The sequence below is a fragment of the Aquila chrysaetos genome, chromosome 10, assembly GCF_900496995.4.
Source record: "Aquila chrysaetos chrysaetos chromosome 10, bAquChr1.4, whole genome shotgun sequence".
NCBI lineage: Eukaryota > Metazoa > Chordata > Aves > Accipitriformes > Accipitridae > Aquila > Aquila chrysaetos.
Genome location: NC_044013.1, coordinates 22,593,754 through 22,620,443, shown reverse-complemented (window position 1 = coordinate 22,620,443; position 26,690 = coordinate 22,593,754). Strand labels below are relative to the sequence as shown.

The 26,690-nt window shown below is 40.0% G+C and overlaps 1 protein-coding gene and 1 long non-coding RNA gene across 3 annotated transcripts in view; both read right to left on the bottom strand.

Moving 5' to 3' along the window:
- The window catches only part of SPSB4 (splA/ryanodine receptor domain and SOCS box containing 4), a 180,981-nt gene extending 173,520 nt beyond the window's left edge, over nucleotides 1–7,461 (bottom strand). For both annotated transcript variants that reach the window (XM_030029202.2, XM_030029203.2), the window contains exon 1: nucleotides 7,113–7,461. The gene's annotated coding sequence lies outside the window, so the exon portion shown is untranslated. The remainder of the gene's footprint in view (nucleotides 1–7,112) is intronic.
- A 5,790-nt stretch (nucleotides 7,462–13,251) lies between these two features.
- On the bottom strand, nucleotides 13,252–21,958 carry LOC121233611. Its single transcript, XR_005933468.1, has 3 exons — nucleotides 21,065–21,958; nucleotides 15,796–19,523; nucleotides 13,252–13,476 (listed from the first exon to the last, which is right to left on the bottom strand). It is a non-coding gene; the product is annotated as an uncharacterized LOC121233611 (long non-coding RNA).
- Between the last annotated feature and the right edge of the window lie 4,732 nt (nucleotides 21,959–26,690).

The window sequence follows — 26,690 nt, the reverse complement described above, 5'->3', positions numbered from 1 at the left end:
GCAAGCACATACATTTTTTGAAGAATCTTAACTTTTAAGAGGAGTAAGAGTATTGGAATGGCTCAAGAAATGGCACTATTTCACAAAAGCACATGCTTTGCAGATGTATCGTAGAAGAACAAAAGACAAATTTTGACAGCTTCTATAATAAACATATGTGTTCTGTGTGTGTACACACCAAACACATCTGTATCTAAATAAAGGATACATAGATGGGTATTTCCATGCCTAATTAAAATGTGCATTCGAAGAACACTTCAGTAACAAAGTACAGCATAAAAAAAAATAAGAAATTACAGGTTGAAAGTTGCACATGCAGTCCACTGACAGCACAATTAGCTGTGGGGGGAAATTACACTTGCTCACATGGTCATAAATAGCCAGCACTGTGTTGAAGAAAAGCCCCTGGAACTTGACAACTCCCAGGCAGTTTGTTTTCTTCCAGTTATTATCTAAAAAGAGAAACTTGCACCAAGCTATTTCTTATTAAAAAAACCAAAACACCCACTTGCATAAAAAGTCAGAGGAAGGGAAAAAAAGGACTATGGTACTTCTCTGTGATGAGAGTGCACATAGCTAATTTTCTTCTGCAAGTATCACCTCTGCTCTCAATGGAACAAATAACCAGATAAAGCGTCAAACTTGTTTCAACTGTCCAGGTGAGATATGGGGAAGGAGGAAGAAACCATAAAATTTCCCAGGGAGAGTCAATAACATGTTATTTGACTTTACAGGCAGAAGTAAACATCATTCAAACTGTAATTGAATTAATGCAGCATTTTGGATAAACCCAACTTGCATAGGATTTGCTGTCACAGGAATCCCTACCCCGCAATGTTAAATCCAGTCTCCCTTGACTGTTTTTTTGAACTGCTGATCAGGCTCCCTGCATGAACAGACAACAGTCCCATTCCTCATCCCATCAGGTTTCACTCACATTCTCTGGGCACCAAGCAAACATACAGGTATGCATATACCAAAAAGTTATAACAGTTCTTAAAGGAAGGACAAACTTATCTACACTACTTATGCAAAAGGGAGAAGAAATAAGCACTGGCTAAACTAGGCTAGTTAACTAGCAGAAAGACATGTTAACAGGATTGACATAGGAGTGTCTGACTTAAAAAATAAAAGTAAAAGTAAGAAAGGTCTGAGGGACAGAGGATGCTAACACTCTCGAGCACATGTAATGAATGGGGAAATGAATGAGAAGTAGATGAAAATATATTAAAAATTATAGCTACTTCATATCTGTAGCATCTGACTTCTGACACTAGTCATTACCTATGTAAAAATGTGACTAGACAAAAAGGACAGCTTTTCACTTGAAGTACATTTGTCCACTAAATGCCCTGTGACAGACCTGAGATAGAATCCTCATTAAGACACACCCATTGCTTCTCTCTGTCTGCTGCTCTACCATAGCTGACATGGAGGATGAGCTACCGTCTCAAACTGCATTAATGGCTTTCTGCGAGTAGCCAGGGCACCCATCAGCTCACCTTTCTCAAGACTCCTCAAAAGTAGGCTCACTGCAAACTGGAGCATGTAAGAGGATGCTAACCCCAGAACAAAGGATTTACACAGTAAAGAACAGATTGCCAACATGCCATGCAGAATCCTACTTTGAAGAAGGAGAGTAACCAGCACTTCATTCCAACTTCATCCCACACTATGTTTTACTTATCCATTTCATGATAACAACTTCACAGAACTACTATCAATTAGCCCTTTCCTGAATAATTGAATTCAAGTAGACTTAATATCATCTACCAGGAAATTTGGTAACTGTTAGTGCAACAGAATTACTAATATGGTTTTCATTTAAAAAAAACCAAAAAACTTCTACCATGTTTGCAACTCAGGGTTGACAACAAAGACAGGCTGGTAAAACAGTCATGGTAGGCTGCAAGCATAAAAAATTCACATTAATTCCATCTGACTACTGCTTTTTAATCAGCAGGGAGTTTGGTTTGTAAGAGCAATTTATACAGATTATAGATAATCTTTGTTTTGGTCAGGATTTAAGAAGTCTCTCTGGAAATCTCCCATCTTTTCCTAGCCTTCATTCTTCCAGGAGAAGCAATTATATACAAAGAAACAACCTATAATTAATTAACCACTTATTAAAAATGCACTCTACTTATCATGAAGGATTCAGCTATTTCTAAAGTGGATGTTATTCTCAGCGAACAAAATAAAAATGAACAGTATCGGTTAAGCACTGCTCTACCTCACCTTCAGATTGCAGGTTACCATCTTTCCTTCTACAGGGCCTTTATCCCTTGAGAATGCTCAACAGCCTCTTCGCTACCCAAGGGTCATCACTTTAACATCTAATTATCATAGTGAGCAGCCACTGTAAACATCAGCAAACTTCAACAGAGCTTCCAAAGGGCAATATGCAACACAGCACAGCCAGTTCATATTAAGGTTAATTGGGCTTTCAGGAACTCATAATATTTGCTAAAATAAAATATAACTATAGTCCAATAAAGCGATTTTGTTCCTTTGTCTCGAAGCTGAAAGACTAAAAAAGCCGGATTCCTTTAAGGGCAAAAGGGAAGCATCTAGGGCGTATTTGGCCATAACTGATAAGTTCCACACTTACTTTGTTCAACAGATGTTTAAAAGGTATTTGCAGAGTATAAAGCTGATTATTCACTAGTACTTTGTGACCAGACCATTTCTCAGCAGAGTTTTAAAGGGCAGTTTTATAAATAGACAATAAAAGATTCTTACCAAGAAATTGCACTTTGGGGTTTAAGAGGAATATAATAGAGCATGCCAAAAAAGTCAAAAGACATTCAACTAACACTACAAGACTACTGGAACGCACCAGAACAGGTGCCTAGAATAATGAAAGAAACATGTGCTGTAATCTTTGGTTTGTACTTAACCCAATAGCTACACCAAAGCTTTGAAAGTGAAAGGTCAAAAAAATGAAATGAAGACTTACCAACTTACTTGTTTTAATGCTGTTTTGAGAAGAAGGAATGTATAAAGTAAGTTGGAACAGGCCTAATTTTACCTATAAGCCCATGTAACGAAAGGGTCTATTCACATACATCGTTGGAGAGGCTCTCAAGTAATCTCTCCTTTACTGCAGTGAAGAAGATAGCAAGCCCAAAGATGAACATGATTGCTGTTCACTCACATCATTGGATATTAGTCCAGGTGTGGCTCAGGCTTGGTATACCCACAGTATGGTTAGGAAGAGCAGAGTGAATACTTGCTATTACTGTAGTGGTCAGATCACATGTATAAGAAACTGTGCCCTTGCCAGCATCAAAGCATACCCAAGACTCTTCACAGAACCCAAGCAAGGGAAGTCAACTCACCTCCTTTCCAACGAGAAAGTGAGACAGGACCCAATTGCAGGCACACACCATACTTAACTGGTATCGCAGGCACAATTAGATCTGTGTACATTTTAACAGAGCCTGCCACACAGAAAAGGGACCTACGATGGAAATTCTCTTAAGAATTCACTTAAAAGATCAGGAGTAACTTCACTGAAAGCACATAATTCATATGACTATTACAAGACAAGTATAAAAGAAATGAGAACCATGCCCAGTAAAATATTCAAAATCAGGGTCTTGAACACAAGCAATATTTATCTCAGGAAGAAAACCCACTATATATAATTGGAATACTTGCACTGATAGCTGAGTTACATTGCCCCTGTTCCAAGTAAAATCAACTGTCCTTTACACTTACTATTGCCTTTGTAATTTTGCCTTACGGCTGCTTAACACATGGCCAATGAACAGGCTTTGAGACGGAGACTTTGGGGAAGTTGCTAAAAGCTTTATCAGCAGTTTTAACAGGGGTCAGCCTTTTCACCATCAGAATCTGCAGACTTGTCTAGATTGACGAATTTACAACATCTTTGACTAGACAAAAACACCTAATGGGGAGCTTGGTATTTCCCAGTGTGGATACTCTCATTTAGAATTAAAGCAGCTTGCACTTTTAAAAACTAATACAAACCAAAAGGACACCGCTTTAATTTAGACTAATTAAGAGTGAATTTAAAGCAATTCCGTTAAATCATTTAAAAACCCCAGATGGATGCATCCCATTCAGAATTGACCGTCCCAGAAGCAAGCTCTGAAGTACCAGAGAGCTCTCTCTCTCACCCACTTCAGCATTTGGAACAGGCATTCAGAACTGCACATAAAGTTTGCCTCTGGAGATTAAGAAATCTTACCAGTCTAAGATCAGGGATTATGTATCTCTAATGACGGAAAAAGTCCCAAAGATAAATGGATATAGCACTGGTATTTTAAAAGTGGGTAACTCATGAATGTTCAAAGTTAGAATCAAATGCTTTATTCCAATGCAAAGCTGAAATACTTTGCTTTACACTGGTTTAATGTGCGAGTTTATTTTATCAGCAGTTGGTAAACTTATACAATAAACCAAGTCTACATAATAAACCAAAGCAAAGAACAGGCACATGGGAAAGCAAAATGGAAACTGAAATAAAGAGAGTTTTATGGCCTGATGCCACCTAACCAGCCACTTTGATCAGCCAGTTCAAATTCCTGTAGGACCAGTTAACATTTAGAAAACATCAGTCCCAGGCTTGCATCTGGAAAACAAATTAGTCTTGGTTTGGGAAATTCACTACCTATCCTTACGAAATTAAGGTAGCAAGAAAGTATTATTTGCAGCCTCACATAGAAAAAAGAGCTAGAAACCAGCAGTGCAAAACAGCACTGTTTGGGGTTTTTTTATGTATTGCACAACTACAAAATTGCTCACGTGACAATGCTGTAAAACAACAGCGCAGCAACAGAACTCCTGCCTGCTTCTCTACTGCTTCTTTTCCTTTCAGTAAATAATAGTTGCATTATAATGAATATGGGTCGTAATCAATAACAACATCCTTGTGAAGTGCACAGCAGGTCCATCTCTCTCCTCTTCAGCTGTGATCCTGCTGCCACAATGAAGGCTACTGAAACTCACTTTTCATTTGAAAAGCTCAGAATCAAACCAGAAAGGTGACCCAAAAATTGAGCTTATCTACAAATTCTTCTGCGACAGTATTTAACTTCTAAAGCCTGCCAGAAATAAATAAGGATTAAATGCCACTAACATCAAATGCAGACATAAGCATAAGTCTTCAGTGACACCAGCCTCTTTGTCCTAGTGGTCCAAAGGCATCTAAACTACTATAAGGCATCATTTAAGGAAGACTCCCTAATTTTGATTTATAAAAGAGGTGCTTACTGAAATGCATGATTTTCACACTTAGTTCCACAGAGTAGTAAGTCGTATGCAGGTTTAAATACACTCACATTAAAATACACATTAGAATCTCTCCATGCAGAATCATATTTTGACACATCTGGTGTCACCGTTAACCATTCGTTGCAGTGGGCACATGGACCCTTACCCACACAGAAGCAGAAAGGCAAAAATCCAAGGGATTTATTTCTTTGCACCACAAAACCCTTTCCAGAGAAAGGAGAGGGTTCAACAGTTCAAGCGTCATCTGGGCTCTAAGGGCAGTTAATGCAAGATCAGGCAACTCCACATGGAGGTCTCTGCTTCTTCCAGGTCCTCTAAGGTCTCACAGGTATTGTATTTGGGACAAAAGGAAAACAAAACCAAGGATTATTCATTCAGATCCATCTGCAACACACTGGAAGCAAATGTTTGCTTTTATCCTGTGTATTCTCTTTAAAGCCCTTTTTCTTCTATGTCTTGAAAAACAACATCGAAGTTTAAGATATTTTAACTTCCTTGTCCAGCACTCAACAAAAGCTAAGGAGATGACAGATTGAAACAAATTATGAATTGAATTGTGCATCTCTTCAGTATGCTAAAGGAAGCGTCAAGCTGCACTGTGTGACAACAGTGGTACGTGTAACACTATGTGAAACATGGGGTGGCAAAGATACCATTTTGCCACAAACGTGAATGAACATTAAAACACCATGCCGGAGAGATGCTATCGCTGACGGCCATTTGAAAGGAGGTCACCTGTGGTACTGCGAGGCAGCGCTAGAAAACCTCCTCATTGGTGTTATCTAAATAATTCCCTTCAGCACCCATTATTCCTCGGGCAATCCTGTGCTTGCTGAAGGATGCTTCCACATCCCTCCAGCTGTGTCCTTACCTTTTCCAGACTTGATCACCGTCAGGACATAAAACTAGTGACCCTCCTCGGCCGCTTTGGATACTGTAGAATTTGTTATTTAATATGTGAAAGATAACAAATACCAGCAATAAAAGCAGAACAGGAAGAAAATAAATCAGATAACGTTGATAAAGTGCAGTTTAAACCAGGTAGTTAAAGAGGCAGTATCGAATGCCTTTGTCCCAGATTTTGAAGGCGCTTAGCACACAGCCGTCAAGACGTCGGAACGGAAGAACTTCTGGTTCCCCCCCCCCCCCCCCCCAGTGACAGAAAGGGAAAAACTGCAATCCCAGCCCGAGGAACCAGTAACGCCGGGACACCGCCTGCGGCACTCCGGCAACTGCCCGCGGCAGCCAGCGGTGCTCGGGGCGCGACCCGGCCCCACCCACGACGTGACGGGAGCGCGTCCTGCCAGGGGCGGCCCCGTCACCCTCGCGCGCTCGCAGCCCGCCGAGCGGCGCCCGCCGCGGGGCAGAGCCGAGGCCGCCGGCACTTGGCGGCCGCGCCGCCCGCCGGGGAAGCTCAGTGCGTGGAGCGCCGCCGCCCGCCCCTCCCGGCGCTGCGAGGGGACGCGACAGTGGAAGCGGGAAATCGCCGGGGACGTAAGAGCCGGCTGGGGCCGTCCGTGAGGGGCTGCGGGGCCTGAGGGGGCCGTGGGCGGCGGCGAACGCCCCGAGGGGCGGCGGAGGCCCCGGCCCCGGCCCCGGCCCCGGCCCCTTCCCCTTCAGTGAGGCGCGGGCGGGCGGGAGGGGCCGCCCCCTCCTCACCCCCGGGGCAGCGCCGGTCTGCCCCGGCGACCGCCGCGAAGCCGTCGGAAGCGAGGGAGACGCGGAGCCGCGGTGGCCCCCGCCCCCCGGGCCGCGGCCGCCAGGGCAGGGAACGCCCCCAGGCCGCGGGAAGGGCCCCCCGACGGTCCCCGCGCCTTCGCGCCCCTTCCAGTCAGGGAGGAGTTACTCACCCGCCGCGGGCAGCGCCGTCCGCGGCCGCCTGACGCCGACAGCCGCCGGGCACGGCCGCGGCCCGCCGGGCCGGGCTCCGCTCACCTCGGCGGGCTCACGGCCGCGGCGGAGCGCGCTCCCCCCGGGTCCTAGCGCCTGCCGCGGGGCGAGGCGGTCCCGCCTGGGGGCACCGGCACGGGCACGGCCCCAGTGGGAGAAGAGGCGCCTTCCGGAGACATGAGCTCCCCCCCGGGCCGGGCCCAGGTGCTTTGCGTTACCCGGCGCGAGGGCCCCCCCGCCCCCGGGGCCGCCCGGGGCCGCGGGGAGGTGCCCCGGGCAGGCTGCGGGGGGACCCGGTCCTTGAGAAACGTGCGGAACCGAATTCATTCGGCTCCCCTCGGAGATCAGGCTGGGAAGCGGAGATGACAGCCCAAGGGTGAAGCAGCGTTAATGCTACTGCTCCTCATCGCTTCCTCTACAGCTGTCACGGCTCAACACGCGGAGACGGGCACCATTTAATCCCAAATAAGCGTTTTCCTCTTGGATCACGCACAACTTTTTCAGCTTCTCTGAATCTCCCTCTTTTGCTGAAGTTTCCCTTCTTACGAAATGGGGAATAGCAAGACACTTAAAACTTTTACAAACTTTTTTTAAAAGTTTGTAAAGCTTTTAATTACGGACCATAGAGAGTTTTACTGAATAATTTGTTGTAAATCAACATGAAAAGGCATTCCTCTCGTACACGGAAGTGGAAAGGTGGCAGGCATTGGAATAGGTATCTAGGAGTACGGAATGGCTTGGCACCTTGTAGGAAGTTTTTAAGCTTGTAAATCTGACTTATGAACATCTGTCCGCCTCATAACTGATCGTCTCAGGTGTAAGAAAAAAAATATCAAGTAATACACAATTAAAAAAGCTACCCAAATACCACTAAGGAAATGCAATGCACACTGAAGGGAAGTAGATGCAGGTTATGTACTTTTTATATACTCCTATTATGAACCTGCATAAGTTAGTCCTGATTTTCGGGTAAACACTCGGAGCTTGCATTCTGAACTGTTATAAAAATGTTCTGATTTCAAAAGCACAAGGAGTCCATGCATAGGCATGTGCATCCATGCAAGCACGCCCACAGACACCTAGTGAGAGCTGTGTGCTATTTAACAGCATAAATATGAGGTGCAGGGCCATGCCAGTCATCCAGCCTTCCTGCTAAGGCAACAGAGAAGAAGAAAGACCTTTAGAGGGTAATTTATCCCACCTTGTGCAGACACTGTGGGTCTGCTTTACCCACATGGGAAAGCTGGACAACTGTCCTACATTAGATAGGTATCTTTTTGATAGCTAATGCTTGGTGAAATTAATCCATTGTTTATATGCTGAAGCACAGAGATACACAGTTAAAATACCAAAACCACTTCACACCAGCTCTGTAGTAACAGTTGATGCTTGAAGTTTGGGTTTTGATTTCAGTTCTGCTGGATAATGAATTGTGTGAGGATGGAAGTGGGTTCTGTGCATTCCAAATTAGGCACAATAAAACTACTGCATATTTAGCATAGAAGTTATATATTTTACACGTAAACTACTTTGTTGATTTACAATTTTTGAGATTTTTAGTGTTAGTGTATCCTACTGCAATAAATCCTGGCCACTCTGGTATTATAAATCTGATGATACTGTCCTGGGAAGTAGAAATGTGTTACATCCAATCAGTTTTATTAGAACATTATAAAAATACATATAAATAATGTTGTGCTTTTAACTTCAAAAATGCTGTGATGCTTCATACCAGGACTACAGTGGAAGCAAAGGGGGAGTTAGGTGTTTGGAAGGTGTGACTATATCTGTTTTTTCAAATGGTAATAAATTATTCTAATTCTGATGAAGCACAACATAGCAGAACCTAAGAATTTCACTGATCAAAGGCTGAATATTTCTGTCCTGAACCTCACCCATCTGAAGGGGAAACTCTGTATTTGGAATAAAAAAATAAAATAAAATAAAAAAAATCTCATTTCTATTAACACATAATGACACCTTGAAAGTTTCACTAGTTTGAAACGCTAATGATACTGTACTAGAAGTGGCCCAGAAGGCAGTGAGTAGTATAAGTGGCAAAGTAATCAGAAAAAAAACAAATACTGATCTTTTGCCTTTTTTTTCTAATATCTTCTTAGCATTTAAAAGAATCAAATAGTCTGATTCCTGATGAATTTTGCTTAGTCCAAATTAGGAAGCAGGATACATTTCTTAAAAAGCCACTTTATAGGGGCATTAAGACAGAAAATTTGCTCATAATTTCATGTGAAGAAATATCATGGGGATGCCATAAATTTAAAAGCCAAGCACTGCATATCCAATTCAGATTAGTACACAATACGTGTATGATTACAGAACTTAAAAGTTTAAAGTTGATTGACTTTAATACAGGACTGTAAGATGTATTTTAGTTGCCACTCATGACGATAATGTACTTTAATGTATTTAACTCAACTTTGTTAGTGGAGCCTTGTCTAGCCTAGAGATTCATTTAAAAGAGCTAACTCCTAGCTTATAGTGATTATCGTTTCCTTTCACTAGCAGCTGTATAGAAGTATCCTCTCAGAAATTACAGTTTCGTGATGTTATGAAATCCATACCAAATAAACATTCCTCCAGGTTGATTTATTACATGGTTCATAGTGGCAGAAGCCAGAACTCCTGTGACCCCTTGTCCCAAAACCTGGCACTGAGGAATCTCACGCTGCAGCAAGTGCACTGGTATCAATGGGCAAGTTACATGCAGAGAACAAATCTGAAAGCACTACGTATACATCGGTGTGTATGTGTGTGTACATGCACATTACGTGCACATGGAGCAAAGTCTGTAGGACTGTTAATAAGCGGAGTTGCAGATTGCTGTATGTGGCTTATGTGATCAGAAGAGGATAGACACGCACCACGCATTAGTACAAAGCTACACAAGGCACCTGGAGGCAGTGCTGTATTTACTGGCTCAGTTCAGTAAATAACAGAGGAAAATAATGGGAAGAGTCTACCTGGCTCAGCCAGTTCCAACCTCTGAATTCAGTAGCGTCCACTGAGCAGAGGTTGAGTCAGAAGGATTTTCAAAACTGTTTTAGAGGGTCTGCATTATGCACCCTAACAGGCCACGCACCATAAAACAGTTAAACGCTTCTGAAGAAATGCTGTTTAAAACGCAGTCCAAAATGATGAAAAGCCTCCATATGCCATAACCAAGAGCAAGAATCAAGAGCATCTCACTGGTTAAAGGAAAATACCCAGGTGATCTTGGAAGGGACAATAGAGAACAGAAATGAAACCAGTAACTGACCCTTCCATTGTTACCAAGGATGCATGCCAGTTGATTTTCATATTTGCTCTAACTTTTACAGTGACTCCATGCATTTATCAGAGCAAATTAACATTCTTTGTTCTTCAGCAGATTTGCAGAGTAGTGGTACACAGAGGAGGCTCATCTGCAGGGAAGTCTTGTTACTGATGAGACTTTTTGCCTGTTATTTAATAATAATTATGACACCATTCACAAAAATCAAATAGAAGTTTATAAAAAAAGATTATAAAAAGCAACCATGTATACCTGCATTAGGAAACAGAAGCCTTCAACTACTATGAATGAATAAATGTATGCATAATTTTGCCTGTTATTCAAAGAATAGTTAGCATACTAGCATAAGAGTACATACAGTTAGCATGTCAAAAAAGTTATAATGGCTCTGTGTGATTAATAGCATAATTGATATGCTTTGTAAGGAAATTTATTTTTGAGAATAAAAAGAGATCTGTGTATTCTCTACATAGGCAAAATGCATTCAGCCCTTTATTAATCTAAGCTTAGCAGGAGACAAGACAGATTTGGGGGTGGGGAGAAGGAATACCAAAATCTTGCAAATCGATTTGTTGCACTGAAAATTAATAGAAGTAATAGCCTTGCAACCACAATAATAATTTTCTTCAAAAAGAGAGTAATAACCTGTTTGATTTCCCAATTCTAGAAAATGCTCATGTCACTGTAGTTTCTGCACATAAAAAAAATACAATTTTAAGTTTAGCACAACATTCCATTGCCACGTTAAAGGTACAATAGACTTTTTCTTGAACCTGAGCAAAGTTTGGTTAGTAACAAACTGATTGTTAAAGTACTGATAAACCTTGCAAATCATACTACTGTTTGTTACTGATTTTGCATAATTAATCTATTACTACTTCTCCATTACTCACTTAGTAAATAGAAAGGTTATTAGGAGAGCAGATTATCCCCAGTAGCACATGGGGTTTTGTCCAAGTTATTAAAAGCTGTAGAGAGCCTTCTGAAGTCAATTTTGATGGTGTTACCGATCCATTTGTCTTGATTTATATTTACATGATCATCACTAAAAATCAAGTTTATGCATAGGACTAACATAAGAGATAAAAACCTAAAATCTGTTTCTAATCAAAGTAATGTTATTGCAGATGACTTTGCAATATTTTAATGTACGATTCTTAGAAAAGCTAAATATTTGTTTTCCAACACTAGAAACTACTTCCTGCAATGTTTCTTTAAAGCATTTTAACAAAATTAGAGACGTGGCAGAAAAGTAGGAAAAAAGCCTCCTAGAAAATACTGTTTTTCTACAAATCTCTGACAGTTTAAGTTTTTGTGCATTTTAACTGAGGAAGGAAATAATTCACATTCCTATAGTTTTCATCTGCGCTTTCCAGCATGGCCATATATATTCACAGTCAGTAAATCCCACTGGAAAAAAGCTATGTACAATTTATCACAATAACCTTGTCTTATGCATATGACTTATAAACATACATTAACACATTTCTTCTACTACCATCTATTTTATTACTACTATTAAGAGCAGAGCAGGTAGAGCTGGCTTTTGTTAAGGTTTTCAAATACTTCTATTATAACATACTATCTTTTCACTTGGGTATAACTTACAACTCTGGCCCCCTCTCTTAGAAATTTAGTAAACCCTCAGGGGACTTAGGAACCTAGATAAAAATTGAACCCCCAGTGAATTTAAAGGAATAGCTTTTTAATTTTCAACTGCACAGCTGCACCCTCATTCTCTGTGTCATACCTAAACTTGAAGATGTAAATTCTGTTTGGTGCCAAGTTTCCTGTTTGGTGACAAACAAATTTTAATTTACCGCCAAATCGTATACACTCTCTTGTCATGAGCAGTTAGCTTTTTCACAAAATGTGTATCGAGCTGAAATGGGGAAATAAACATTAGTCAATGAGCATTTGAGTAAACAAACGAAGTTTTATCACTATGCTATCTTTTTTTGATTTAGCAACTACCTTGTGATTACAAAAATCTCACCGTGCAGTTCTTGACTTACACACAATCAATGTGTATTTCTACATAACATCCAAGAAGAGGCAGCCTTTTGCATAGTTTGCCAAAAGCAATAGATTACTAATGTTAGTTCCATAGTGGGGAAAATTCATGCTTTGTCATTTGAATGGATTAATCTTCCAGCTATCATAGATGTCCTTAAAAATCCAGGATTGTATAATATAATCCAGCATATTCAATAGGGATATTTTCTAAAAAAATGTTTACTTCAGTGGAGGGCTTCAAGTCAGATTTTAAAAAGACAGTTAATCCACCAGTTTATATTCTTCCTATTATTTGACTTTATTTAGTGCTAATTTCCTATTCATGCTGTCTTTGAATACAAATACAAAATAAACCTTAATGTCAAAACCATGAATACAAATCAGAATATGAAATGTCGGGACCTATAAGCGTTCCTATTATGCCTGTATGCTAGTGGAGATAATTTTGGTGCTGCTGAACATGCAAATATTTTAAAGGGACTGGGAAATGAAGAGGAGACAGCTTGTAATCGTAAATTGCCTATTAAAAGTTCACCTTCTCTCTGACACTGCTGCATTTTACCAATGGGTAAGAGCAATTGTGCCCTTTAAAGTTACCCACCGTACAGCTCTGCCAATTTAGATTGCCATGAGATGGGTACATCCCGAGTTGTCAGTCAGCAATCATTAAAAATGTTGTGAAATAATGAAGTGTTTAATGAATATGCAAATGTCAGCCAGGATGAGAACTCATTTTCATTTGCTGGTTTAAATAAGAGAATAAATTACTGAAAATAGAGGCAGGAGTCAGCTGCCTGTAAATTCATTTAGAAAGGAGAGAGTAGCAGATGAAAATGTTGTGTTTGCTACCTCATTACAGGACATAATGCCCAGGGCACCTCACCTGCAGCTAAATCTATTCCTTTATGAGATAAGACCACCTCTGCGTCCTGGCTGCATGTGGAGAATGGTTCAGCTCCTTCTGTGTTCTTCCACAGAGGACATTTTGTGGGTTCAGAGATCTCCCAGGAGTGAAGCTGCAAGACATGTAGGCTAGGGAGTGGGGAGGCTGAAGGTTTGACAAAGGCACACCTTACAACCATCCTATAGGACAGTTTCGGGCCTGGCTGCATTTGTATCGGAAGAGATTTCTGAGGAGAGTTTGAATGTCCTTCAACCACACCACACCACAGATAAAGGGGACCTAACAGTCAATACCAGTAAACCCATGCTGGATTTAATCACACTAGTCTAGCACAAGCTACAAACATACGCACACCCATGAATGCCATCTACAGATGCCAGAACACTGAAGCCTGGGCAGCTGTTGGCTAACTTAATTAAACTCTTCATTGGCTTTTTTGCTGTATGGATTTTCCCTTTACCTGTCTGAGGCCTGAGACGACTTTGGGGTTGTTGACGGAGGCAGGACCAAGGAGTTCAGCCACTCCAATCCTCTGAGAAACTAAGAGAATGCAAGATACGCAATTTGCTCCTTCTGATATTACACGGTCTTCATTCAGCCAAAATTTATTTTTTTTTTTTAGTGAGGAAACACTGAAAGCAGAGTTAGACTCTGTCTGCATGGAGAAATACAACAGGCAGAGGGCTTATGTTGAGATGTTTCACTGCAAAATTTGAAACAATATCCTGTCATGGAGGGTGCTTTAATTATCTTGATGTCATGTAACACAATCATAAACAAAGCCAAATCTGAAAATAGCAAAGTAATATTGTTCAGGTATGGAACAATCAGGTATAAACTGAACATGAATTTCCAAACAGCTTGCAAACTAGATTATTTGAATGGACAGTAAAGTCTGTGTGGTAACCATCACTGGATTATTATAAAATGGCCTAAACCCTGACAACTTGGGGTATATGATTTCACTTGTTAATTGTTTTTCCCACAAGGTGGTTCATGTCTAGTTGGAGTAAACTGGTGGACATTAATATTAACAGATAGCAATTAGGTGACTATGTAACACTTTGCAATTTTTCAATTCTCATCAGAAATAAATGAGTCCTCTATTCAACCTGTGTATTTTCTTCTTTCTCTCCTTTCCTGACCTATACTTTTTTTTTTTCCCCCAAATCCCAGTGCTTTCCATATAAATAGTCAAGAGTAAATATGACAACATGAATTTTAGAGCAGTCTGAATTAGGGTAATAGCTGTAATTGGCATTAGATATGCTTCAACTGCTGAGGAAAAGATGGATTATTGCCATAAATAAACACCAACAAAACTCCAACACAACATGCCAGTGTTAATGTAATAAGCAGAAATTTAGCTTGTCACTCTCATATTTGTTATACTCTCAGTTTCCATATAGCATAGTAGTAAGACCAGCTTTCAAAACAAAAGCAAGCCCAGCTGAAATGTATTAGCTGTCTTTTGTACAACTAAGAAAAGCAGAACTACTAACCAAAGTTGAAACATGTAACTTTGAACCGACTTTGTGTAATTAAATAACACTGGCAATGAGAATTTACAAATAAGCTATTGAAATAATGTTCCTTCAAATGATGAAAATACATTGTTTGTATGGGATGGAAATCATGGGAAGAGGAATATATAGTATAATTAGAAAAAACAGTGGAGCAGAACAAAATAAGTCTACTGACAAATCTGTGGGCTGGGAAATACACACCAGAGAAACGTTTGGATTATGGAGCAGTAACACCAACAGGATCTCTGCAGCAGAATTGCCTAGTGTCCTGGTTTCAGCTGGGATAGAGTTAACTGTCTTCCTAGTAGCTGGTACGGTGCTATGTTTTGAGTTCAGTATGAGAAGAATGTTGATAACGCTGATGTTTTCAGTTGTTGCTAAGTAGTGTTTAGACTAATGTCAAGGATTTTTCAGCTTCTCATGCCCAGCCAGCGAGAAAGCTGGAGGGACACAAGAAGTTGGCACAGGACACAGCCAGGACAGCTGACCCAAACTGGCCAACAGGGTATTCCAGACCATGTGGCGTCACATCTAGTATATAAACTGGGGGGAGTGGGGGTGGAGGGATCGCCGCTCGGGGACTAACTGGGTGCCGGTCGGCGGGTGGTGAGCAATTACACTGCGCATCATTTGTACATTCCAATCCTTTTATTATTGCTGTTGTCATTTTATTAGTGTTATCATTATCATTATTAGTTTCTTTTCTGTTCTATTAAACCATTCTTATCTCAACCCACGAGTTTTACTTCTTTTGCCGATTTTCTCCCCCATCCAATTGGGTGGGGGGGGAGCGAGTGAGTGGCTGCGTGGTGCTTAGTTGCTGGCTGGGGTTAAACCACGACACCTAGTCTCAAGAAATGAGATTAAGAAAATGAATTTGCTCAAATGCATAGTTAATAAAATACCTGATGCCTCTAGTGAAATCTTCCTGGTAGATTCTTCACAGACTAACAGAATCCGCTCACTTCCATCTTCCTCTGGTAACGAGAATCATTCTGATAATAAACATTAACTTAAAATTAAAATAAGGTAACAGTACATATTTTGAATAGCTTGTGGATGACTGTATTTTACATTAACATTAAAAATAGAATGTTTAACTATTAATTACGCTTTCTCTACCATCCTACAACATTTTAGCCATATGGTTTCAAGAGGTTGGACCAGTACAGGTAGCTATGTTCAGTGCTTCACAGTGAGGTGTCATGCTTAAATTATGTTTATTTTTAGAAAATTAGATTCCAATTATAAAATTTCATCTGAAGCTGAAGCTTGGCTTGTAAAGCCTTGTAACATAGGTGCAACTGTTTAATAGTTCTAAAAAATACCTCCTATGAAAAATACTAAATTTTAAACACAAGGGAGGGAATTTACTGGACTCCAATGCCTTCCAAAACTTTTCACTTCAGATGTTTCAAAATACAGTTTAAATAGCTACGTTTACTTTTCAAGAGAAATCGACTCCTGGATCATTCCCATATAGCAAGCTAAGTCCACAAAAAAGATGAAGATGTGAGGAATATTTTAACTCAACTAAAATTACAACTTCACCAGTTTGTGGCAAGCTTTTGAAAAATGCAATAGCTGTTCATGGTGGAGGGACAGGTAGTGAGTATAAGTATACATCTTACCCTCTTTTCAGACCTGAATAAGTATACATCTTACCTTCTTTTCAGACCTGAAAGGAATTGTTCCATTATTTTTTTTCCTCTTGCAAGTCAATGGAGAGAACTGAAGAGCTCAGAATTAATTATTTCTTTCCTACTGTTTAAGTGCTAAGTTAGGAAGTACATATCATCCTCAGAAGCAAAGAAACATAATTTAATGATGATTCTTTGAAGAGAAGTTTCTTAATGACGAAGTGAGCACAGAAAACTGAGATGCTGCTCAACTTGCGAATGAAATAACAGATTTTGGTTTTATTATATATCATCTTTATCGATGGCTATCCACAACCAGGTGCTGACTTCAACTTCTTCTACTCATCTCATCACAGCAGGAGAAAATAATCATAATCTAGCCATAACTTCCTTTTTTTACTCAGCAGTCAGTCATGGAAAAAACCCTGTCATTCAACTTCTTCAGTGAAGCCAATAAAAAAAGAGATTTTTCCTTTCTCAGGCAGTACAGATGATCAGAAAGAGACCAACAATAGAGAAAATGTCCTCAGCAAAATGGGTCTGGAAAAATTCTATTCCCAATTGCTGACAAACTACACATTAAATTTATAATTTAATTCCAAACCCCTCCAGTCAAAGTATTTTTTCAGTAGTTTATTTGAAAGCTGTTAATGAAAAAAAAAAAAGGTTAAATCGACAAGGCATATGGAATGATATAAAATTCATGCTGACTTTTAAATGGAGCTCCATTAATTTGATAGTTTTCTGTGAATTACTGGGTTTTATCCTGGTTTGGTGTTTTAGTTTTTTCCCCCCAAGCTGATCTTTTCTTTTGCAAGCAACCAAATGTGAGAAGATGCTCCAAACGGCACTTGGTTGCTATGATAGCTTTCAGCCCAGTGCTAACTTAACACAGAAACTGGCTTCCACATTGTTAGATATTCTAACAATTCTCCTCTTGCAAATCTTACCCTTCAGGTTCTGGGGGCAATCCAGGCTGAACTGCCAAACAGGCACGGGCCACAAAGCAACTGACAACTCATGAAATTCCACAATATTTTAATATTAGATGATGTCTGTCTGGAAAAGAAGCAGCCACCTGTGAAAGGTAGCCATGTGTACACTTTTTTATGATTCTGCAGCCTACTAAGCACCTGTTGGGACCAGATCCTTCATGAGCAATCTTAAAATGTATTACACTGGATATTAACAGGCACTCAATACAGGTAATTATTTCTGCTTTGCTTTCAGAAGGTAACTATAGGTTCTGTAGCAGTGCTTTCCCAGGTTAGTAATATGAGCAAGATAAAGATGATTACTCAGACATCTCCTTTCATGCTGAACTCCCTGTTTCATCTCTGTTTTGTTAAATACAACCTTTGATTACATAGGAAAGTAATTATCAAAAGCATCACAGGCATGCTAAAAATAATTTCTCAGCACACAATAGATGGGTAGGTAGGTTAATTTGCCTAGTCAAGATCTCACCTGCTTTTCAGCTTGAGTGCAGAGCTACTTAATTTGAAATGCATGTTTCCTTCCCTTCCAGTGTAGGTTTCACCTGAAAAATTGTGTCACAGTTGCATTTGTAATAAAGATAGGCATGAAGCTTTGTACATCTTTAATTAGCTCCCCTTCCAAATTCAGTTGATTAAAAAGCATGAGGAAAATCTGAACATGTCCTGGTCTGACTTTGGCTGAGCAGTATCAGTGCTTTTAGAGCAACAGAAGTCTCACCCCTCTGGGAGTGGCAGCTCAGCTGAGCTCATGTATGCACTTCACACATCCATAACGATTCCCATTGATACTCTGCAAGCAGCCAGGTCAAACACAGCATTTATTTTACTCTTTTCCAATACAAACACTCACTGCTAACTTCACGGTGCATGCCAGACATACACCAACCAGGGAAATGACATAAGCCCATAAAATTCCTACATTAATGTGACTACGTGATGTGTTTGCTTGAACTCCCAATAAACCAAACAAAGCAACTTAAAGCATGTCCAACTACAATTCCAGGCAAAAGTATCTGGGACACAGGGATATAATGCTGTTAATTCAGTTGAGATACAAGGACAAAACATGATTGTGCTGGGCTGGAAAACTGGAATGACAAAGACTTTTCTTTCTGGCTTGCTTTGAGAAAGAGAAGTTAAAAAGATGTATTTGCTCTACTACATTGCCTAGGTAATTGCCCTTGTCCAATGCCTTCTTAAAAATCTATGCAGAAGTGTTAAGAGTTACACTAATTATAAACCCCCAAATAATGAGATTCAAGAAGATGAAACGACTGATGCTTAAGTACGTTTAACAGGTAGAGTAGACATTCTGAATCATTTGGCTGATTAAGAATGAATCGGAAGAAGAATAAACCTCAGTTCAAAATATTCAAACACCTTCAAACTATCGCCTGGCAGGGACCCAGCAACACTATGCACTGGATGGTTAACCAGTACGTTTGTGTGTGCGTGTGAATGAACAACATCTAATTCTCAGTTGTCGATGAAACATTTACTCTTCCTTCAAAACTGGACATAGCAACAGCAGTTGTGAAGCAGATACTGTCAAATTCAGAGCTGTTTATATGGCAACTGCCCTACATACTACCTGGAAAATAACTCATGAACATTCATATTACCCCAATGAAGTGACTACTAATATCCCCTTTCTCAGTTCCAACAGTGGAAGAGAGTGTTGGAACAAATCAAGTAACTGTGTGTGGAGGAAAGCAGGGGTGTGGATTCTCACCTTTTTTGCCTGAGAGTCAGTTTTAAAAAAAAACAAACAAACAGAAGCAATGCTGGTAGCTGATGAAACAGCCAGAAGAGATGGCAGAGGGAGTAATTGTTTTGTTACTGGGAGGGCTTGCCTGTGGGACTGGTGCACCTTCTGGAAATTGGTTGGTTCCTAGCATCTGTTAGGAAAGCGCTGGCCAATACAATCAGAACAGTGAACACTACAAGTTCCATTTGTTCCTTTTGGATACGAAGCATGGTCCACGTGTGTGTCACCTGGAGACGCAAAGGGCAAGAGTCCACCGAGCCTAGAAGGGCAGGCCCTTGGTAAGATATCCTTCACCTGCAGGGGCAAGAATATCCAAAGGAATACAGTGGCTTGCATCTCCTCTGGCAGTCAAAATGGGCACATGCCTCTTTTTAGCAGGGGTTTGGGGTTGGCTTTCAAGTCTACTCTGAGGCTTAAATTCACACCTCTGGAGTAAGACACCTGACATGCTCCAGGCTGAATTTGCTTTCAGATTAGATTACTGCAATGCACTTTACAAAAGGCGTTGATACCTTCTTGTCAAAAGGTACACATGGTATCAACAGGTCATTTCTTAGGTTGAGTATTTTTCTGGGAGGAAATTAAATTGATATTCCTTTGTCTACTCTGACTATTTGTTAAAACTGAAAAAAAGACTTGAGTGTTAATTTTAACCTAAAACCACTAAAGGGCCTGAAAGTTACCTACTTCTTCTGTTATAACTGAAGATGTCAGCACTTGCATCCACACACACAAAATGAGGATGAAAATACATTTTTCTTAATCAATCATTAGCTTTGTCACTTTCTCTTCCATTGGTCTAAAATAGTGCTCATAAACTTCCATGCTGCTGAATCTATTTCCTTCCTCTGGCCCTTTAATGAGAGAGCAGAATGATGTAGCATATTTTCTTCAACTGAGTTACTAATTTATACCTAAGCTGGACAAAAGTTAGCTACAGGAATAGCATACTTTCAGCAGCAGTTTTCAAAGATGACAAAGAGGAGCTTGAACTGATCCTTTAAAAAAGGCTTCTGTTAAAGAATGGGTGGGCAAACCAGCTCCAAAGATATACATACACATAAAAGAAAACGGTTACTCATTTACATGAGCGTATTAAAGGAGGAAAGATTCTGATCCCTACATAAGGGTCCACAAATTCTTGTATAGAAACTAAGTTGCAGAAAACAATTTTCATTGTACCAGAACCCTGTTTTGTGTGATTTGTGTTCACTGCTATGTGTTAGCCAAGATTTTGCCTTACCCAGATATCTATAATCATTAGAAATATTCCAGGATAAGGCTTTTTCCATACAAGTGATTTATAGTATTTATATCCTAACTGAGAAAATGGAACATAAATTCAAATAATAATAATACAATTAGATAGCATTTCCACTATTAAACTATTGACTGTGGGGAGCAATTCACTTTTTACGTAGGACTCACCAGATTTTACTTTGGAAATACTAATTTGGTAATTGAAGGACTTTTTTTATTACTACAATATATTAAGCAATATCTTTTAAATAGATAATTTAAAAAATCATTTAAACTCTGGTTCTAGATATGTGAAAATTATTCCAAGCAGTAGATCTACTGTTTTGCTTTGCACTGAGTTTGTATAAGTAATGTCACAAAGTACTCTTAGAGAGTTAGGTCAGGTTTCCAGTCCTCTATGGAGATTTAGTGACCTAAGCCCTGGTATACATCAGGAACCACAGAAGCTCGTGGGGAAACTGAAGTATGACTATATATAAGGAGATACTTGCACAGCAGTGATACAAACAGCCCAAGCTCCAGCACCTTGCCTGAGTGATGCACTTTAAGAATTCACACACTTCTGAGTTCACTACTGTTCCTTGGTTCTCCCGACAAGGCCTCCCAGGCCTTAGGGCAACCTGCGAAAAATAGGGAATATCAGCTGAATGCCACCCACCTCCATGCACTCATCCTCATTTTATCAGGCAAAACCATGATAACAATGCCAACAGAAACACTCCCGATAACTTCAATAAGGTCAGCATCTCACCCCAATTTATACTTGCTTTAAGAGCTGTCTGGTGGCAAATTATTTTTTGGTAGCTCTGACGTTTTTCCTGCTGTTTCTCTTCCAGATCAACTATGTTCTGTACTGCCTTGTTCCTGCCTTCTGTCAGAGAAATGCTCTGGTTTTGCAGTACAGGAGGAATCTGGAGCTTCAAAGTCTCCAAATCTTTAATGAGCAAATCATTCTGGACACCTTTCTCCCCTAAATGATTAAACAGCTTTAGGATTCAAACATGTATACATTAAGATGTCAGTTCACCGGAGTATTCACTAATATTTACTATTTTGCAAATATTTGTCAGTAACATAGATCTTGTTCAGTAAGGTAGTTAAACACATATTCATCTTAAACACAGCATACCCAGGTAGTGTTGAGTCTGTGTCTCAAACCTTTACAAGAGGCAAATACAAAAACCAGCAAGAGAACAAGTTTACTGAACAGCTTATGCGTAACTGTCAGCTGAGGTGTTTGTCCAGCTCTATTAGGTTTCTGCTTTGATGGAGGTCAGAGACTCAGGAGCTTGTCCTACAGACTTTAAGCAGTCGGTCGCAGTCAGCAGCCAGCACAGCCACAGCCGCACAGCGTTCTTTGTACGCTCCTGCTGGGCAGTTCTCATTTCATACCCGATCGGCATCTTGGTATAGTGTCTGCCCAAAGACAAAACAGAACTGTAACATGAAAAGAGAAAATATAGTAGTGCATGATTTGGGCAAGGAATCGTAATGCAAATTCTTACAGGTCAGGAAGCATGGCAAACTTAGAGAAGTGCACAACTTTAGTTAAATTTATAATGCAGGTAACAGTGTCGCACAGAAAAATGAGCCAACTTTAAACAAGCTATATAAATGGCTTTAGGTCATTTTAAGCATTTTAAGAAGGTGAGATGCCTTGAAATTAAAGCTCTAAGCATCCACTTCAAGTTCTTCAAACTGCTGTTTCCAGTTTTATCGGGTACAGAAAAAACGTTAATACATGCCAGATGAGAAGTGCTAGTTAAATCAATCGAAAGATAGGTCTAAAGCTGATAAGTCCATGGTGCCACTTCTCAACTTTCAACTGACATGGCCTGTATAGTCTAGGCTCCAAAAGGCCTGATGTTCCGTTTCCGCAAAATACCAGGTCTTGAAGCAAGTCCAAAGGATGCCACAGCTGAACCAGAACCCTCTTCATTACAGCCTCTCTCAAAATCCCTTGTTAGCAGACTCTGAGACAATACCTGAGCCAGATAAGAAATCCCTCTCATCTGTTAAAAAAAAAAGGGGTGAGGAGAGAAGCTTTCTGCAGTGTTCCTCTCTCTCTCTCTGTTGCTTGTTGGAGGTGCCATTTCGTCACGAGACCTGAAGCACTATTGAACTACTGCATTGCTTGTGACAGGGTACTGATTATTGTCACTTCTGGAAGTCTTGGAGCACTTAACAGCCTGCCATTCAGTCTCTGCCACTGGCTTCGACCATTGCTATACTCTCTGACTGTATGAAATTGCCACATACTGTCATGTCAGCACTTGGATCTGATTTCTGCTTCAGGCAAATATTTTTTTAGGACGTAACATGTGACCTAGAAGACGCCGGTGTTTCCATTTTCTGGAACAGGTATCACTGAAGTTATGCTTCCTATACGGACACTGCCAAGATGCCTCCTTCTGTAACTCCATCACTCGCCTTTTTTGGTGTTACCACATGACTACCACAGCTATAATCTCATTGATTGCCCAGCTTATGCTGGCAAAGACAGGCTAAACAAATAGCAGCACGGTTACCCAAATACAGTTGTTGGTGTTTCTTTCTCCCCCCCCGCCCCCAGTTTCTTTCATCTGGTGTGAGCCATCTGAAATATTGTACAACTTTGACAAAAAAACCCCAACATTATATAGTAATGACATGAAAGCCTTGCACAGAGGGGACAAATACATAGTCCCATGACAAGACAGCAAAAGTTGCAGAGACATAGTACCTGTGTAAGCAAGCAGAAAACCATTTAGGTAGGCTTACTATAAATATCTCAGAGAGTAACTTGTTTCAGAATAACTCCAAATTTACTATCATATTTGCAAATAAAATAAAAACCAAAGCTTATGGCTGACTTCAGGCACTTACATTTTCATAAGTGCATGGCACACTGCCACATTCAAATCTGTCTCTCTAAACATGGTTTCTACATGTAAAGCACACAAAGGGGTATGAGGTTGCTGACTAAGTAAAATGTCATCCTTGGTGAATCCTTCAGTGAGTATTAAGTGTCTTTATTGTTGTTATAGTAGTTACAAATTTTCTATACATCATTAAACAAAATTCCTCACAGAAGCCAAAGATATATGTTTTTCTGAAGAAATCTGTAAAAGAGAAACTAAGGCTATATCTCTGTAGTATCCACCTGACAACCAGACCAGAGATGAAGCAATAGTCCAAAGTATTTCCTGACTGCAATTTTTGAGCAATCACTTCACTAGAAATCTCTAGTTTGGCTAAGTATATATCCTGGCATTACCTATAAACAAGCCTGTCCCCAGAGAGGCTCAGTGCCATCTTAGCAGACCTCAGCAGCATTGCAAATTATGTGATGGACTGCCATGGGCAGGCACAGCTGCAATTTACCCAATCCACTCACACAGGGGATAAATGAAAAGGATAACACACACTTCTAATATCTAGTTCAAATGCCAGACATAAGCCTCAACGTATATCTATGCATCAGCATCTGTCTAAACCATATGGATGCAAGGCAAGTTGGAGTATAGGCATGCTCTCTCAGGCTTATCATCAAAAGGCTGTTCAGTTGTGAGCAGTGTATCAAGCAGCTGCCCAACTGTCCAATTTGGAGTGTATATAAAAACCTGCAGTTTTCATGAACACCAAAAGTCTTGACACAGTTATTTCCCTATTCCTTTCCCCCCCTTCACTATTTACCCTCTAAAACATTTAGGAAAGAAATTAAGGTATTAAGTATTATAGTATTATATATTTACCAAACAAGCATAATTTAAAAAGAAATTGTAATCATGAAAACAGCTGATCAACTAGACTTATACACGCTTCCTCTGAGGTAACTTGTAGGGGTTACTCAGCTATTTATATCGCAGAATTTGCCACCATTCATAGATCTCACTTCTCTAGAGATAGGGGACACAGCAAATGCACTTGATCATCAAGTACCATTTCAGAAAATCGGGCAGTGCTCTGAGGGTATAGTAAAAGAAAGCTCCTAGAGTGAAGTAGCTGTTGCTGTACAGCTTTCAAAACCAGAAGAATTTGCTGCTTCTGTTTTTTGGATTCTCAGAGCACAGTACACTGCTTTAGTCCTTGAACGTCAACAAGAGGAAAACCAAAATTATTATATAAAAGCCTGCAGAGTGGATACACATGATCATTAAAGTGTTTAGTTTTTGAAAGTGGGGCTTCTTAAAGATGCCAATTTAAGAAACTGAATTCTGCAACCTGTTATTGCACAGAGCACTGAAATGGAACAGGGGGAAACTGAAGCATGAACAGGGAGGCAGCTGAAGGTGACCTTAAGGAAAACTGGAAGGGACTGAATCACTAGGCCGAGAACCTTGTTATCAGTGCATTGCTTTATGCTGTACCAGGCACGTTTTCAACAGACTACTGAACAAGACCATCACAGGAAAATTATGGTAGAGAAACACACAATTACCTGGTAAATAACCACATTTTCTAAGTAATCACATGCTAGTGGCAATACTATGAACATAGCTGGCTCTTCCCAGCCTGCTGCAGGCAACTGACCTCTTTATTTCTTAAAGGGGAATAGGAGATGCAAACATTTCAGCTTGATGCAGAGGCAAAGTCACTTTCTAAGACAAGGAAAAAAGCAACAGAGACATTATGTAACAACATTATTTTCTGTGTTTGTTCTGCTTTTCTGTGGTGTCACCTGACAGCACAAGTTGTCTGACAGCATTTGAGCAAAGCAGAATTCCAGAAAATGAAATGCAGATATTCTGAGGTGCATCAGACTAGTCAGTCTATGGATGTTACGCGGGGTGACAAAGCATCTCCCAGGTATCTGCAATAGTGCCCAGATTTCATCTCCTAATTTATTCCATCACTGACACTAGAATTTTCAAAGGAGCAAGCACATCTTCTGTTGTACACTTTCAGCTTTTCTCTACTTAGGATTCTCACATGCAATAGGGATACTTTACAGGGCTGTAAAAGTATAAAGATGTAATATTTTTTCGACTCAGGACGTTACACCATTTTAAATTTCCCTTCATATCATAAAAAAGGAATAGTGTTACTTAGTATTTCCCCCATTAAAAACATTTCATCTATGAGAAATTCTCTCATTATCATTTGAAAAACTTTAAAACCATTTAAGGAGGAAGTGGGATGACAGTTATAAAAAAAAAAAAATCACAGAATTGAGCTCTTCAGGAGACAGGCTTTCTGGTTATTCCTTTAGTGACCAACTACATGGGACCTCAATCATTGCCACATTACAAATTATAATGTCAAGTACAGCAAGATAAAACAGTATTTATTCCCTTATTTATTCCCTGGTTTGAGTCCTATCTTACTATATATTGTTAGAAATGCCTCTTTCACCAGGGATGTTTTAATGTTTACTTTTTCTCCTATTATCTCTACATAAAAGTAGAGAGCTGAACCCACATCTAGTATGACTGGTATATGTGAACTTACTGACCATGATTTGTAGATGAATGGAATACATTCTCACCTTCATTTTAGCATAAATCCTGTGAGGTTACGAGAACTTACACGTAAGTTGCATGGGGAACTAGAAAACAGAAATCAGGATCCCTCTTATGACAACAATAACCATGATGAACTTGGTCTTATGACACTATTTGCATGTTCATTATGTGCTACTGATCTCTATTCATAGGTACCTTTCTGTATTGTGAAAAGACTAACAGGAGATGTAAATTGAAAGTTTGCCTAATACTTTGATGAATCCAGCTGGAAACCTTGATAGCTATTAAGCCATCCATAATGTGCTATCATTGAGGAAATCAGAGGGCAAATTTGTGTCTCTCCCTCATGCAACTGAGAGGAGGATTCTTGAAGATAAACTAGTTAAACTAGTAAACCAGACACAAAAGAACTTCAAGTATGTATTTCTGTAGGAAGGATTGCTGTGGTACTGTTTCTATACAGTGTGATTTTCTTAATAGCAAACCTGATACTGGAATATTCTTCAAATGCATAAAACTATGCAAACAAATGTGTATGATCTCCTCCTCTCAAATAACAGCGTAGCTGCCTTTCAGACAGTAAGGCAGACTATTTTTGATGGAGCATTAGCTCATCTGTGAGTCTTGGGGAAAGAGGTGCAAAAGTGCTAAGTTTCCAGTCCAAGACTGATATGTGACAGACTCAGCCAT